The 13,363-nt window shown below is 47.3% G+C and overlaps 1 protein-coding gene across 14 annotated transcripts in view; it reads right to left on the bottom strand.

Moving 5' to 3' along the window:
• Window positions 1-13,157, bottom strand: part of ARNTL (aryl hydrocarbon receptor nuclear translocator like) — a 111,130-nt gene extending 97,973 nt beyond the window's left edge. For 11 of the 14 annotated variants that reach the window (XM_030794735.1, XM_030794734.1, XM_030794737.1 and 8 more), the window contains exon 1: window positions 12,966-13,157. The gene's annotated coding sequence lies outside the window, so the exon portion shown is untranslated. The remainder of the gene's footprint in view (window positions 1-12,965) is intronic. The other 3 variants (XM_030794732.1, XM_030794733.1, XM_030794725.1) reach the window with 1 other exon arrangement.
• Window positions 13,158-13,363: the final 206 nt, after the last annotated feature.

The raw sequence follows: 13,363 nt of genomic DNA, 5'->3' as shown, positions 1-13,363 counted from the left end.
CTGTTCTGAGTTTGAATAATGGCTTGTTACACTTAACATGTATCATCTGAAGCTCCTCTGAGTTTCAGTCTCTCTAACTAGAAAACAGGACTGACAATACACACATTATATGAATACTGTAAAGACAGAATGAGAAAAGGCATGTAAACACTTAGCACAGTTGCTGGCATATGGTAAGTAGTCAAGGTTAGATACTGCTATTAATAATAATAATAATAATAATATATACACTTGTAATGCTGGCAAAAATTTAGATTTGGCAGATCTCCAGTCAGGCTTTGCAGCCAGGTATTACCTGGACAGCATGCTGGCTCAGCCATGAATCCCCCAGGCTAATCAAGGTTCCTCTGGATCGCTGCCTAATGCCCCAGGACAGATGAAACATCCAAGAATGCCAGACTGGCCAGCTGGCTAGATTCTAACACTTGTTTTTCTGGTTCACAGCTGCCTGTCACTATCCTGAAAGGTGTCTACAGATAATAGATTCACATGGCTATCCATGCCTAACTTTTCCGTCCATGCCCAGGCTTATGGGGGTGAAATGTAATCATCTTTAAAACATGGCCCTATCCCAAAGGATATGAACAGACATTTCTCAAAAGAAGACATTTATGCAGCCAACAGACACATGAAAAAAATGCTCATCATCACTGGTCATCAAATGCAAATCAAAACCACAATGAGATACCATCTCACACCAGTTAGAATGGCCATCATTAAAAAGTCAGGAAACAACAGATGCTGGAGAGGATGTGGAGAAATAGGAACGCTTTTACACTGTTGGTGGGAGTGTAAACTAGTTCAACCATTGTGGAAGACAGTGTGGAGATTCCTCAAGGATCTAGAACTAGAAATATCATTTGACCCAGTGATCCCATTACTGGGTATATACCCAAAGGATTATAAATCATGCTACTATAAAGACACATGCATATGTATGTTTATTGCAGCACTATTCACAATAGCAAAGACTTGGAACCAACCCAAATGTCCATCAATGACAGACTGGATTAAGAAAATGTGGCACACATGTACCATGGAATACTATGCAGCCATAAAAAAGGATGAGTTCATGTTCTTTGCAGGGACATGGATGAAGCTAGAAACCATCATTCTGAGCAAACTATCACAAGGACAGAAAACCAAACACTGCACGTTCTCACTCACAGGTGGGAACTGAACAATGAGAACACTTGGACACAGGGCGAGGAACATCACACCCCGGGGCCTGTCAGGGGCTGGGGGGCTGGGAGAGGGATAGCATTAGGAGATATACCTAATGTAAATGACGAGTTAATGGGTGCAGCAAACCAACATGGCACATGTATACCTATGTAACAAACCTGTACGTTGTGCACATGTACCCTAGAACTTAAAGTATAATAAAAACAAACAAACAAAAAACATGGCCCTATCCAACAAAGCAGTACACATCAGCACCCACCTGGTGGACAGCGCCAGACCTCTAAACATGCCCTGTAGGTAGGGGAACTTCCTTCGGGTTCTGCTAGGCTATTCCTGTAGGGGCCAGTACGTCTTCACTATTTATTAAAACTGCACTGCTGCTCCCTGCAGCCAGGAAGTAACTTTACAGCTTCAAAATGCCTATTCTTTCCTTAGCTCACACAAGCATCACACATACACTGAAAAGGGCTCAACAGGAATTGTTATACCTGTTCCACAGATAAGGAGTCAGGCTCAGTTTGAGACATTAAGTGATTTGCTTTGGCTATATGGTGATTAAGCAGCAGAAGCAGCCTAAAATGCAGGTTATCTGACTCCTAATCTGGTGCTCTTTCCAGAAAATGTGGGCATTTGTTTTAAAACATTCAACTTCCATAATGGCACTTTCTGTCTGGAGAATTCATTAACTAAGGTATCTTGGTCACAGTACAGTGCAGATTCACACACTTGAAAGCCACTCACACAGGCAGATGTTCACCGCACTCTAGAAATCTAAAGGGTGACTGATAACAGCCATGCTGATTAACATAATTGACAATTAATTCTCAGTTCTGGCTTCTCTCTCTCCTGCCTGGATTCATCTAGCAGCCTCCTATCAGGTCTCTGCTGCATTTAGTCCTTCATTGCTCCAATCCAACTGGAACACTAACACTGGATTGATGCTTTAGGGAGAAATATTTCATGTCACTAAAATCATAATCATAATAAAACAACTCCAGTGGTTATCCATTGCCTAGCAGTCTCTGACTCACTAGGCAAACTCCAACTTGCCACTTAACCTCACTGAGTTTCCCCAACTGCAAAATGAAAGAGTGGGCTAAATAGAGCCTTGCCCATTTCCAGCTCATGACTCTAAAACCCCCAATCTCAGTGTCCATCACAAAAAAAAAAGAAAGAAAAAAAGAGAAAATCCCCAATCAAACCCAAACCCTGCATCTCTTGGAGACTGCTGGGAGACAGCCAAGTCCAGTGCCAGTGGTCCAGAGTTCCCATGGCCTTATTTTAAGCCTGGATCTACCACTTATCAGCTGTCACTTTACGCAAGTCACTAGATGTCTGAAATGGCTTCAGGTTTGGACCTTCAGTGATCTTCCATACTTAAATTCCCACCATTATTTAAGAACCTTCCATTTTAGGCAAGTCTGTGTCCATGAATGCAAACTGGTCCATTCCTACTTCTGTGCTTTTAATTATGCTGTTTCCACTCAGCCACTTCCTGGAAATACCTGTCCTCACCTTGTCTGTGAATCAAAATCCTACCATCCTTAAAGGTGAAAACATGACCAGTTCTGTGAAGCCTCCTCCCTTCTACAATGCTCATAAAGATATTCCACAAGGCAATCAAACTGCAGGCTCCTTGGTCACAACAACAATTTCTGCTCTTCCTTTGGATCTAGCAACATTCTTGGCATATAGGCTCACAGATATTTGTTGACTGAATAAATACATGTGTAGTACTATGCCTAAATAAATATGCAACAAGTTTTCTTTTAGTTAATGTGGCTCAGCTATAGATTTGCTGCAGTTTGGAGCAAATTAAAGATAACAGAAGATGAATATCAGCAGGGCAGGGACAACCATCAGTAAAAGACGCTGATATCTGACCAACCTGAAGAATAAGAAAAACACAGAGGTTAAAAAGAAATGGTAACCTAAACTCCAAAGTACCTTGCAAGACCAACCTCATAAGCCTATACTGTTAGAGAGTGGAGGAAATTAGAGGTTTATCCGAAGCTGAATTCACTTTTTGAATGAATAAACAAGTATTTATTGAGAGACTTTCCTGTACAGACACTGTTTTCATTGCTGGGGGTATAGCAGAGAACAAAAGAGATGACACTGCCACTGGTATTCCAGCATCCAAGAAGGCAGGCTAGGTATAATGCCACCCTCTAGCTCCAAAGTGAAGTCCACGAAGCAATAACTTCTTGTACCAACTCCTTGCTATGCCTTCAAGTAAGGAAAAAAAGGAACACACCATTCACGACTGACCAAATAGAGGCAGTGCTAAAAGTGCTCTGTCACTCCCTATGAGGCATCCCTTACCCTAGAATGCACTGGGGAAGTTTGCAGCACGGCACTCTGCACCTAAGTCATTTGAACACTGCCAGTTGAGCTCTGCCACTAGCGTCACTTAAATATCAAACCTCTCAAATGGCAAATGTGGCTCATGATGTCAAAAACAAAACTCAGAGGTGGGAAGGGAGGGTGGTAGTTGGCTAAAGGATCAGGTACTTTTCACCACTGCAAAACCTTACGTTCCTTTCTTCTTTGGAGCAAAAACCTCTTCTATCCTCTAAAACCTTGAAAAAAATTTTTTCTTCCAGCAGGGTACTGAAAATAGCTTTGCATTTAACATTTAAAGTTGTTTTTGATCCCACACTCTTTCAGCTCTGCTCTCTGCTGCAAACTCATTCCATTCCCTAAGGGCACTTACAAGTATATTTTATAAGCAGGCAAGCCAGAGTCCCCATTTTTATCCCTAAGAGTTAAAAAGAAAAAACAATTTACATAATTATATGGAAGATAAGTTGGCCAAGAACACGGAAATCTTATCTGGACCAAAAGTTCTGGGACAAAATTTCTTTCAACTCATCCAGAAAGATAGCAGATCAAAATCAAGGTTCCTACTGAGAATGTCACTGCAGAGCTCCACACATGGGAACTGCTTGAGTTCCTCATTGCTGAGTGCCATATACTTCTTCAAGAAGAAATCAGAGGCAGTCATTTGAGGGCAGGTTTGAACAATGAAGTATATCTACGTTTCCCTGCTATGGTGAGAAAACAATAGGATTTTACAGCCAAGAAGAATCCGAGAAATCAAAGTTCAAAGAGGATAACTTACTCAAAGTTACTCAGCTAGTCAGTGGCTGGGCCAAGACTGCAGCCCAGGCCTCTCCCAGCTCCCAGTCCAGAGTTTTCCCCACTCTCTGCACTACTGTCTCATTTATAACACATGAAACCAAATCTTAAAGGTATAAAGGTAAAAAATCCCTTCTATAAAAGTTTAACAGACTGAAAATACAGTAGGAGAAGTGACTGATGTAAATGGGTCCTATGATTGCCAACAGCAAATGAGGTACAATGCTACTGAGAGGAGGGTCTACCAGCAGAAGTCTTGACGACTGCTGATACCAACCAGTATGTTTTCAGCTACAGCTACTACCACTAAATAGCTTTTGTGGGCTCGCCTAGAAACTAAATCACTATTTAGTTCATTGTTTCCTATAGAAAAATTTATCCCAAGTTTCCATCTAGTGCCCTACAAATAAACTTTTGGAACAAAACCTGTTTTTAAGATGGTTGTGCACATGAAGCAGAATTCTGAGGTCTAAAGTTCTGCACTAAATACAATTAAAACAGTAATATTTGGTGAAACATGCTAGGAGGGCATTTATAAGAAAACCCTTCAAACCCTTAATTTGTTTATATGCAATATAATTTTTATGAAAAGCTTTCTAAGCGGGGTATGGTAAATTACTATTTTATAAAATTATTATTTTATAATATATAACCAAGGACAAATGCTATAATTCTGTATGTATTTACAAGGCCTTCCTAACACTAGGCTCAGGGTTAAAGGGAGTATAAAAGAGGCAGAAAACATCTGTATACAAGCAGCTCATAATTGAGTCACACTAGCCTTTATTTTCCTCAAAAATATCAAGCACCTTTCAACCCCAGGGCCTTTACACGTGCTGTTCTCTCTTCCTGGGATACTTTCCCCCAGATCTTTCTCAAGCTAAGCTCAAATGTCACCTCCTCAGAGAGGTCTCCCGTGTGATCTAGATAAGGTACCCTCCCTCCCACCATACCTCATCGCTACTGCTTTACTCTATTTGCTTGCTATCCTAGCACTCCTAGCACTTCTCACAACAAACGTGTTTCACTATTCTTCATCTGCCTCCTCCTGCTGGCCCCCTGTTTTGTTCACTGCTGTATCCTCAATGCCCAGAACAGTGCTATGCATCCAATAAACTTCACTGACGGAGTAATTGAGTGAAACTGGAGTGGGAAGTGAGCGTAAGATAATTAACCATGAAACAATTAAAAAATCAGACAACTGGCTATCCTGATTCGGTATGATATGGTAATTTGCTCATTATGACATACCCCTGCTTCTGAACGAATGAATGGTTGGCAATCAAGAGTAAAAAGGAGAGCACACACAAAGGGAACAAATGTCATCAGAGGTACCTCACAGAGAAGTGAGATCCAAGGCAGGCACGGGCAAGGAAGAGAGGCCTCGAGGGAACAATTTAAGCAAAGATCCCGCTAGCCAGAGGGAGTGTGTGAAGTGAGGTGGCCTAGGGAGGACAGCGGAGAGGCAAGGAGGACTGAACCTCGGGCACAGGGCTGTGGCTGGGAATGGAGGTTGAGCGGGGAAGCAGGGCTGGGGAGGAGGAACAGGACCAGACCCTGGAGAGCCTGGAAGACTGGACACAGGGGTGCCACCTGCACGCCACCGGCACCAGGGCTGTTCTTAGCAGGCAAAGCTGGCCTGTCGTCTGGGAAGATTGAAAGAAGTTAAGCAGAGCAGAAAACTGGTCAGAAGATGGCCTGGGTGGTCTAAGTACGAGGGGGCAAAAAGAGCTTCTTCCCTCTGCTTAGGTGTGAGAAAGATACAAGTGAGCAAGATGTGAAGGCATCCCCCACCCCCCCGCCCAAAAAAAAAGACAATTTCCAGAGCATCTCACAGTACCACACCATGGCAGATTCAGGCCAACTTCCCATCCATCCTGCTCGCGGTGCACTCAAGAAAGACAGAGCTCAGGACGAGAGCTCTGAGGGCAGGGCACGTCCTTCCATGCCTCCCAAATCTGAGGTTAATTATATTCAGGCCAGCCTGTGTTTATTATCTTTTTATTCTTTGAAAAAAAAAGTGGTATCTAATTTCACTGTGCAGTATATATTTGAACATTATGTAACACATTTTTATGTAACAGGTTCTTGACATAAAACAATGTGTCCCTTACTATCTAAATGTATTTGGGGAACAACTGGCATTAAAAACATATATATACACACACACACACACACACACCCCAAGACTGTGGATATACCAAGGTTGTGGACGTCGGTCTTCAGGGAGAAAAGGACGAAGGTGAAGGACCTTTGAAAAGGTCCCCTCCCCAATGAGGAGCTCTGCAGATGGCTAGATGAGGGTGGGAGGTGGGGTTAGTGAGTTATGTTAAAAGGTTCATCTCACACAGGGAGCTGCCTGGGGAGGAGCTGGCTGAGCCACAGGGGGCCTGGGTCAGAGCAATGCTGCAGAGAAGGCAGGAGGAGGCCAGAGAGACAGCCATGCATAACAGGATGTGAGGAGAATGCTCACAAGCCCCTGGAGCTGCTGCTCAGGTAGCATCCAGGTCCGCGTCCCTTATGCGGAGGGTTTCAGCCGGCTCCGCTCTAAAAGAGGCTCATACCACGTTTGTCAACAATAAGACTGGTTCCCAATTGCTGTCGGCCTACTAGGCTCCTGGCATGGTGCGGTTGAGTGACGTAAGGGATGTAACGGGGTGTTTCCTCCCAGTAGGAATCTACTAGGGTGTTACAGGGCAGACTGTGGAGTTTACTGGCACAAATCCTGCCCCAAGCCATAACAGCTTAGTGACCTTGGACAGTTTATAAAACCACCTCATTTGTGAAGTAAGGATAATAGTGCCTGCCTCATGTAGTTGTTATGGGGTTTAAATGAGTTAATAAGCAAAGGTGACTCCCATATGTGCTGGCACATAGAAAGTGTTCAATAAATGTTAGCTGCTATTATCGTAATAATTATTATTCCTATTTTGCACTCAGAGAAGCTAATTAGCTTGCCCAGGTCACACATTTCAAACAGTGATTGAAGGAATAAATACAAGCCAATGCTTCATTCGGTATATGCACAAAACCCAGTGGGTAGAGCATTAGCCAAATATTAAATTAGGCAGACCAGCCATCCCCTTCTTTAACCAGGTTAGATAAAGAATTAGTTTACACTATTTAAAAGGACAGCACATACTAAGGTAAAAACCACTCTCCATTACATGCCAGTACTCAATGTTCCCCTGCAGCAAAGATGACTAAACCTTATCCAATCTTATCTCCCCCTGAGGTTAAGTCCCCAATTCAAACCCTCCTTCCACGCAGACCTAAGTACTCACGGCCATGTCCACTTATGGCCCTGTTGCACCTCCACCTCTCTGCAGTGTGCATCCTGTTCCCTCCACCCGCTCCATCCCTGAGTGCCCACCCCATCCCATCTCCTCCTCCACAAGATCAACGTGCATTGGACAACCATGGCCTAAAGGCTCCCTGTGCCTGTCATTTTGGAAAAAGCAAGATAAACTTCTCCCAGAATGCTCAGCCTGAGCCAGCAGGTGAGATATTTTCAGAGACAGCGCAACACAATATGGAATGCAGCAGAACCTAACAGAATTGGAGAAAAATCAATAAGGACATTGCTGCCAGGTGTGGGGAGGAAGGGAAACAAAATGAAGAAATAGTGCTGCAGGACCAAGGCCCTGCACTGGGTCCTAAAAGCAGAGGAGGATTTGGACATGTGAAAATTGAGGGATGCACTGGGCCAAGGGCTGGTACAGGGAATGGACAGCCCCTCAGCTTGACTACAATGTCCAGGCACATGGCAAGGTCTGGCAGACAGGCAGGCTGAATGTGGAGACCACTACAAACCAGGCCAAGGCACCCCGGCAAGGCAACGAAGAGCACCAAGACTGACAGCAACATTCACTGAGTGTTTGCGATGTGCCATGAATAGATTGGCACACTTTTTCCAATGCTTTAACTCATTTAATCCACACCTCAACTCTTTGATGTAGGGGCTACTATTATCCCAGTTTTATAGATGAGGACACCAAGGCATAGCAAGCAAAAGAAACTTGACCACAAGTCACGAAGCCAGTAGGGAATACTTAAGATGTGAAATCTGGCTCCAGAGTCTGTATGCTAAACTACCCAACCAAACTGCCTTTTAGGACAGCTTGGGGAATGAAGGGATGTAGTCTCCAGCATGTCATGAGGACTCAATGTGACAGTGCTTGCAAGCAGTCTGCAAACCTGTAACTCCGAGGCCACAGATGCAGATTACAGGCTGCCATTCAAGTCCACAACGGACCTGCTAGCAGAACACAGGAGAGACAGGTCAGGGCTAGAGAGGGGACCCCGGGCCACGGACAGTGTGAATAGCAGAAGCTAGGACAGACATTTATCTTTACAGGGGTGCAGGAAGAGAATCAAGAAACCAGCATGACCCAAAGGCTGAGGGAGGAAAGGATTTCAAGGGACAAAAAACAAGTGAGGTAAAAGCTTCAAAGGAGCTGAGCACAGTGACTCATGCCTGTAATCCCAGCACTTTGGGAGGCCAGTGCGGGTGGGTCACTTGAGCCCATGAGTTTGAGACCAGCCTGGGCAACATGGCAAAACTCCATCTCTAATAAAAATACAAAAATTAGCCAGATGTGATGGCATGTGCCTGTAGTCTCAGCTACTCTAGAGGCTGAGGCAGGAGGATCAACTGAGACTTGGGAGGCTGCAGTGAGCCACGATTGCACCACTGCACTCCAGCCAGGCAAGAGTGAGACCGTGTCTAAAAAAAAAAAAAAAAAATACTGCAAAGGGGCCAAGAACAACCACTCACGCCTGTAATCCCAGCACTTTGGGAGGCCGAGGCGGGCGGATCACGAGGTCAGGAGATCGAGACCATCTTGGCTAACATGGTGAAACCCCGTCTCTACTAAAAATACAAAAAATTAGCTGGGTGCGGTGGCGGGCGCCTGTAGTCCCAGCTACTTGGGAGGCTGAGGCAGGAGAATGGCGTGAACCCAGGAGGCGGAGCTTGCAGTGAGCCGAGATCGCCCCACTGCACTCTGGCCTGGGCGAAAGAGCAAGACTCCGTCTCAAAAAAAAAAAAAAACGAAAAAAACAACCACTTAGGAATAAGGATGGGCAGATGGGCCCCAGGAACTCAAGACAAAGTTTTGGAGAAAACTTTGAGAAGAAATATAAAGAAAGGTGGTAGAGAGAGAAGCCAGAGGGCAGGTACTAAGAATGGAGCAGGAGATGGGAGAGTGGGGGAGGCTGGCAGGAGGGAGAAAAGAGAGAGGCATACGAACCCAGAGTACCAAGTAAAGACACATGTAAATTGCCTGGCACACAGCAGGCTCACCACAAGTCTGTCTCTGCCTCTTCCATCCTTCCTCTCCTAAATCAAGCCTAAGGTTTTCAGGGTGGGGCGGGGGAGACTAAGGACAAACAGCACAAATAAAATTCTAGTGACGGGACCCAGGTAAAGGTGAGAAGGAATGGCAGCTGGCACAAAGGAAAGGCTTCCTGTGTGCCAGGCCTTTTACATGCACTATCTCCCTTAATCCTCACACAGCCTCCATGAGGCAGGCACTGCCATTACACCAAGAGGAGAAGCCTGAGGTCAGAGGAGTCAAGCACACATCCAAGGCCACACAGCCCAAACCCGAGCCATAGATTCTTCTGCCACCAAAGCCCAGGCGCTTGCGCATGGTGATAGGCCAAGAAAGGAACAGAGGAGAGGTCCACTTGCTTTCTCTGAATTGGGAGGAGAGGAGGGGACAATGGGGATAGAGACAGAACATTTTGGGCTGTAAGAGATGCTGAGGGGGTTGAGTCAGAGCAGGTCTTATTTCATGAGAGGGAGAAGAAAAGACAAGGTGGGTATTTGGGATAAATCTGAGTCTTGTGATAAGGTGACAATGAAAAAAAGACTGTGGAGAAGGATAACATGCCTGTGTCACTAGCTCCCAACTAAACCTCAAGGTCTAGAAAGGATATTTTACTTCCCTGCGAGTAACTACTTTAGTTATCATGATGTTTCCTAAAATCACTGCATGTAATCACGGGGCTGAAACTGTTTATTTAATATTGATTTTCCTACCACAGTGAGAGTTGATGATGAAATCACAAAGAAAGCTCAGATATATTATAACCCTTACATCAAAGAGAGATATTAACTATCTAGTTTTTACCTTTTCATATGCAGTTTTGTTAATACAGCCAAATCTTTCTATGGTGCTTGTCCATCTTTTAGCATATAAATTCCACAGAGATTGTTGGTGTGAAGGGATAAATCTGAAAACACAGCCACTTCCTTTTCCTGCCCTGTGGCATGCAAACCTCTTCTGCAAATAGCAGACAAACTCGTGAGTAGTCATCATTTTATAAATCATTTGAAATGGATCCTTTAAAACACCATCTGTTCATCTGCTTAACTTTCTTATGAAAATAGGGCTTCAGCTCAGATATTCTGGAGGTGCCAGGAGGTAAATACCAACCTGAATTCAAATGTATTAAATATTTAGAGACTTACAGAACTTTAAAACAGAGGAACCTTTGAGATCACCGTTCAACCGTCTTACTTTCCATCAGAGGCAAACACAACCTAGAAAACTTTAATAACTTGCCCCAACTGGAACGGCCACGAGAGCTCAAGCCTAAACTAGAACCAGGATGTCCAGCTCCTAACTCCCAGGTTAGTGCTTTTCTACCAGATCTGTTCGTTCTTCAGAGGGTGGAATAAAGAACAAATTTAACTACAGGTTTAACTTATTGTTATCATTCACTGGCTGCATCTACAATCAAAGCCAAAATGCTTCTACAGTCCCAGCTTCAGATGATACAGGCAATTTCAAATCCTGTCCAGGAAATTTCCAAACCTTCTAAATATGTTCTATAAACTGTTTTAAAGACTTATCAATAAAGTGATCTGAGTAACAAAACATGGACTGAAAGACTGAATTTTGTATTTTCAAAAATATTTGGGAATTCCATTGATATGGAAATCAAATATAACACCAGCGAATTTTTTTTAAGTCTTGCAAGCACAGAGAGCATGGTATTATTCAAAACTGCTCAGGAGCAGCGATGATTATTTTAAGCTCATGATTCAACGGGTACATTAATTAAAAACTCCACCAACCCAAATTGACAGATCTTGATATCAATGAGACCAGAAGAATTAAAATAATAGTTGTCATTTAAAAATAGATTAAAGGGGTGAACAACAGCAGATGTCAGAAGGACAAATGACAAGCAAGCAGGTGTCGTGGGAAATGAATGCATCTAAGGGACAGCTTTAATGGATTTTTAATAAAACGACGATGCTGGAAATACGGGTATACGGGCAGTGTCAAGAAAAGCTTGTTCACAAATACAGAATCTGATTTTTGGAAGCTGGATGAGAAAACTTGGCTAATAATTCCCCGCTGAGGAGTAGCGGTGGAAGAAGGGAGAAGAGACCGCAAGCGCCAAAGCGCCAAAACAACGCTAGGTGACCGGGAAGGGGCCGAGGCAGAGAGGGGAGAGGGGTCAGGAGGTGCGGGGTGCGCGGCGGCAGCGGGTCTCTCACCGGCCGGCGAGAACTTGACAGCAGGCGCCGGTGTCCAGCACACCCCTTCCCTCCCCAGCTCCTGCCGACGGGCACCTGCGCTCACCCCGCTGCCGGCTCTCGCGACCCCTCGGCGTGGCTAACATGCGCCCCACAAGATCGACGTTCGCCTCTACCTTCCTCGTCTTCTTCCAAGCAAACGGGAAGCTCTCTGGGATGTCAACGCCCGGCAATAGCCGAGCGGGAACCTTTTCTTCCCTGACATCTGTCAAGCCCGGAGCTGGAGCCAGGCTCGCTGCGCCTTCCGCGGAGCTCTGGGGCTCCAAGGCCGGCCCGCACCTGGGCTCCAGGCGACATCCCCACGCCGACGCGCACCTGCCCGCAGACCCACGGGGCATCCTTGCGGGCCGCCCAGGACCTGGACGGCACAGGCCCCACGAAAGTTCGCAGGCTAGGGTCGGCCCCGTGTCGGCCGGGGATTCCCGGGTGCAGCGCCAGCCCCGGCTACAGGGCCGAAGGGGCGGGCGGACTTGGACTCCCCAAGCCCGACGGAGACGCCCTCCCCGCCCCCACCCAGCCTCGCGGGCTCCCGAAAGGGAAGTGAAGCGGGGAGGAAGGGCAGACGCGGCACCGTTCGCCCAACGCCCTTGGGGGGCAGCCACCAGGCATGATCCCCTCGGGGATCCCCGAAGCTCCCGGGGATACATCTAGGAGTCCTCCTTGGCCGAGTCACTGCCCCCAAGTGCAGAGCTATCCCTTTAAGAGGCAGCTAGCTGCCCCCTCCCCCCGCCAGGTAGCGATGCCCGCGGAAAGGCGGTGGGTACTCCAGCGGACACTTTCCCGGCCCCTTTAAGGGCTCCTGCGGCACCTCTGCCTGCCCTAGCCCGCAGCGGCAGCCCCCGCGAGGAGGATGGGGGCGGACGGGCGCGGCGCCTTTAAGGGGCGCAGCCTCCCCGAGGCCCGGGTGGGGGCAGGGAGCGGTCACGGGCCCTTTAAGGCCGGCAGCGGGCACGTCGGGCAGGGTTCTCCGGCGGCCGGGTTGCCCCCGGGGCGGCGGCAGGGGCGCAGCGCCCGCGAGGGTGCTGACGGCCCCCGACGGGGTGCGCGGGATCGCGCCGCTGGCCGCCGCCGGCCTGACACTCACCGTGGCTCGCCGGGAGCGCCCGCGCCCGCGCCCGCACTCGGATCCCGCGGCGGCGGCGGCGGTGAGTCCGGCGCGGGTAAACAGGCACCTCCGTCCCTGACCTACTTTCTGCCTTCCCTAAATGTCGCACCACTAACCTACTTTCCGACCAATCCGCTCCCCGCCGGCCCAGGCCCGGCCCCCCGCCCACCAATCGCTGTGCCCAACCCCCCTTCCCCGCCCACCAATGGAGGAGCCGCGGAGCCCGGATACCTGCCTCTTCCCGCCAGCCAATCCGAGCGCCCGAAGGGAGCCTGTCCCGGCGGCCGCCCCCAGCCAATCCGCGCGCGGCTCGGCAGCCCGCTGGCCAGTTGTGTGGCGGCTAGAGAGGCCGCTGACCAATGGCGAGGCGGCGAGGG

The sequence above is a fragment of the Nomascus leucogenys genome, chromosome 15 (assembly GCF_006542625.1).
Source record: "Nomascus leucogenys isolate Asia chromosome 15, Asia_NLE_v1, whole genome shotgun sequence".
Classification (NCBI taxonomy): Eukaryota; Metazoa; Chordata; class Mammalia; order Primates; family Hylobatidae; genus Nomascus; species Nomascus leucogenys.
Note: the sequence above shows the minus strand (reverse complement) of the source record. Positions and strands in the feature narration are given on the sequence as shown.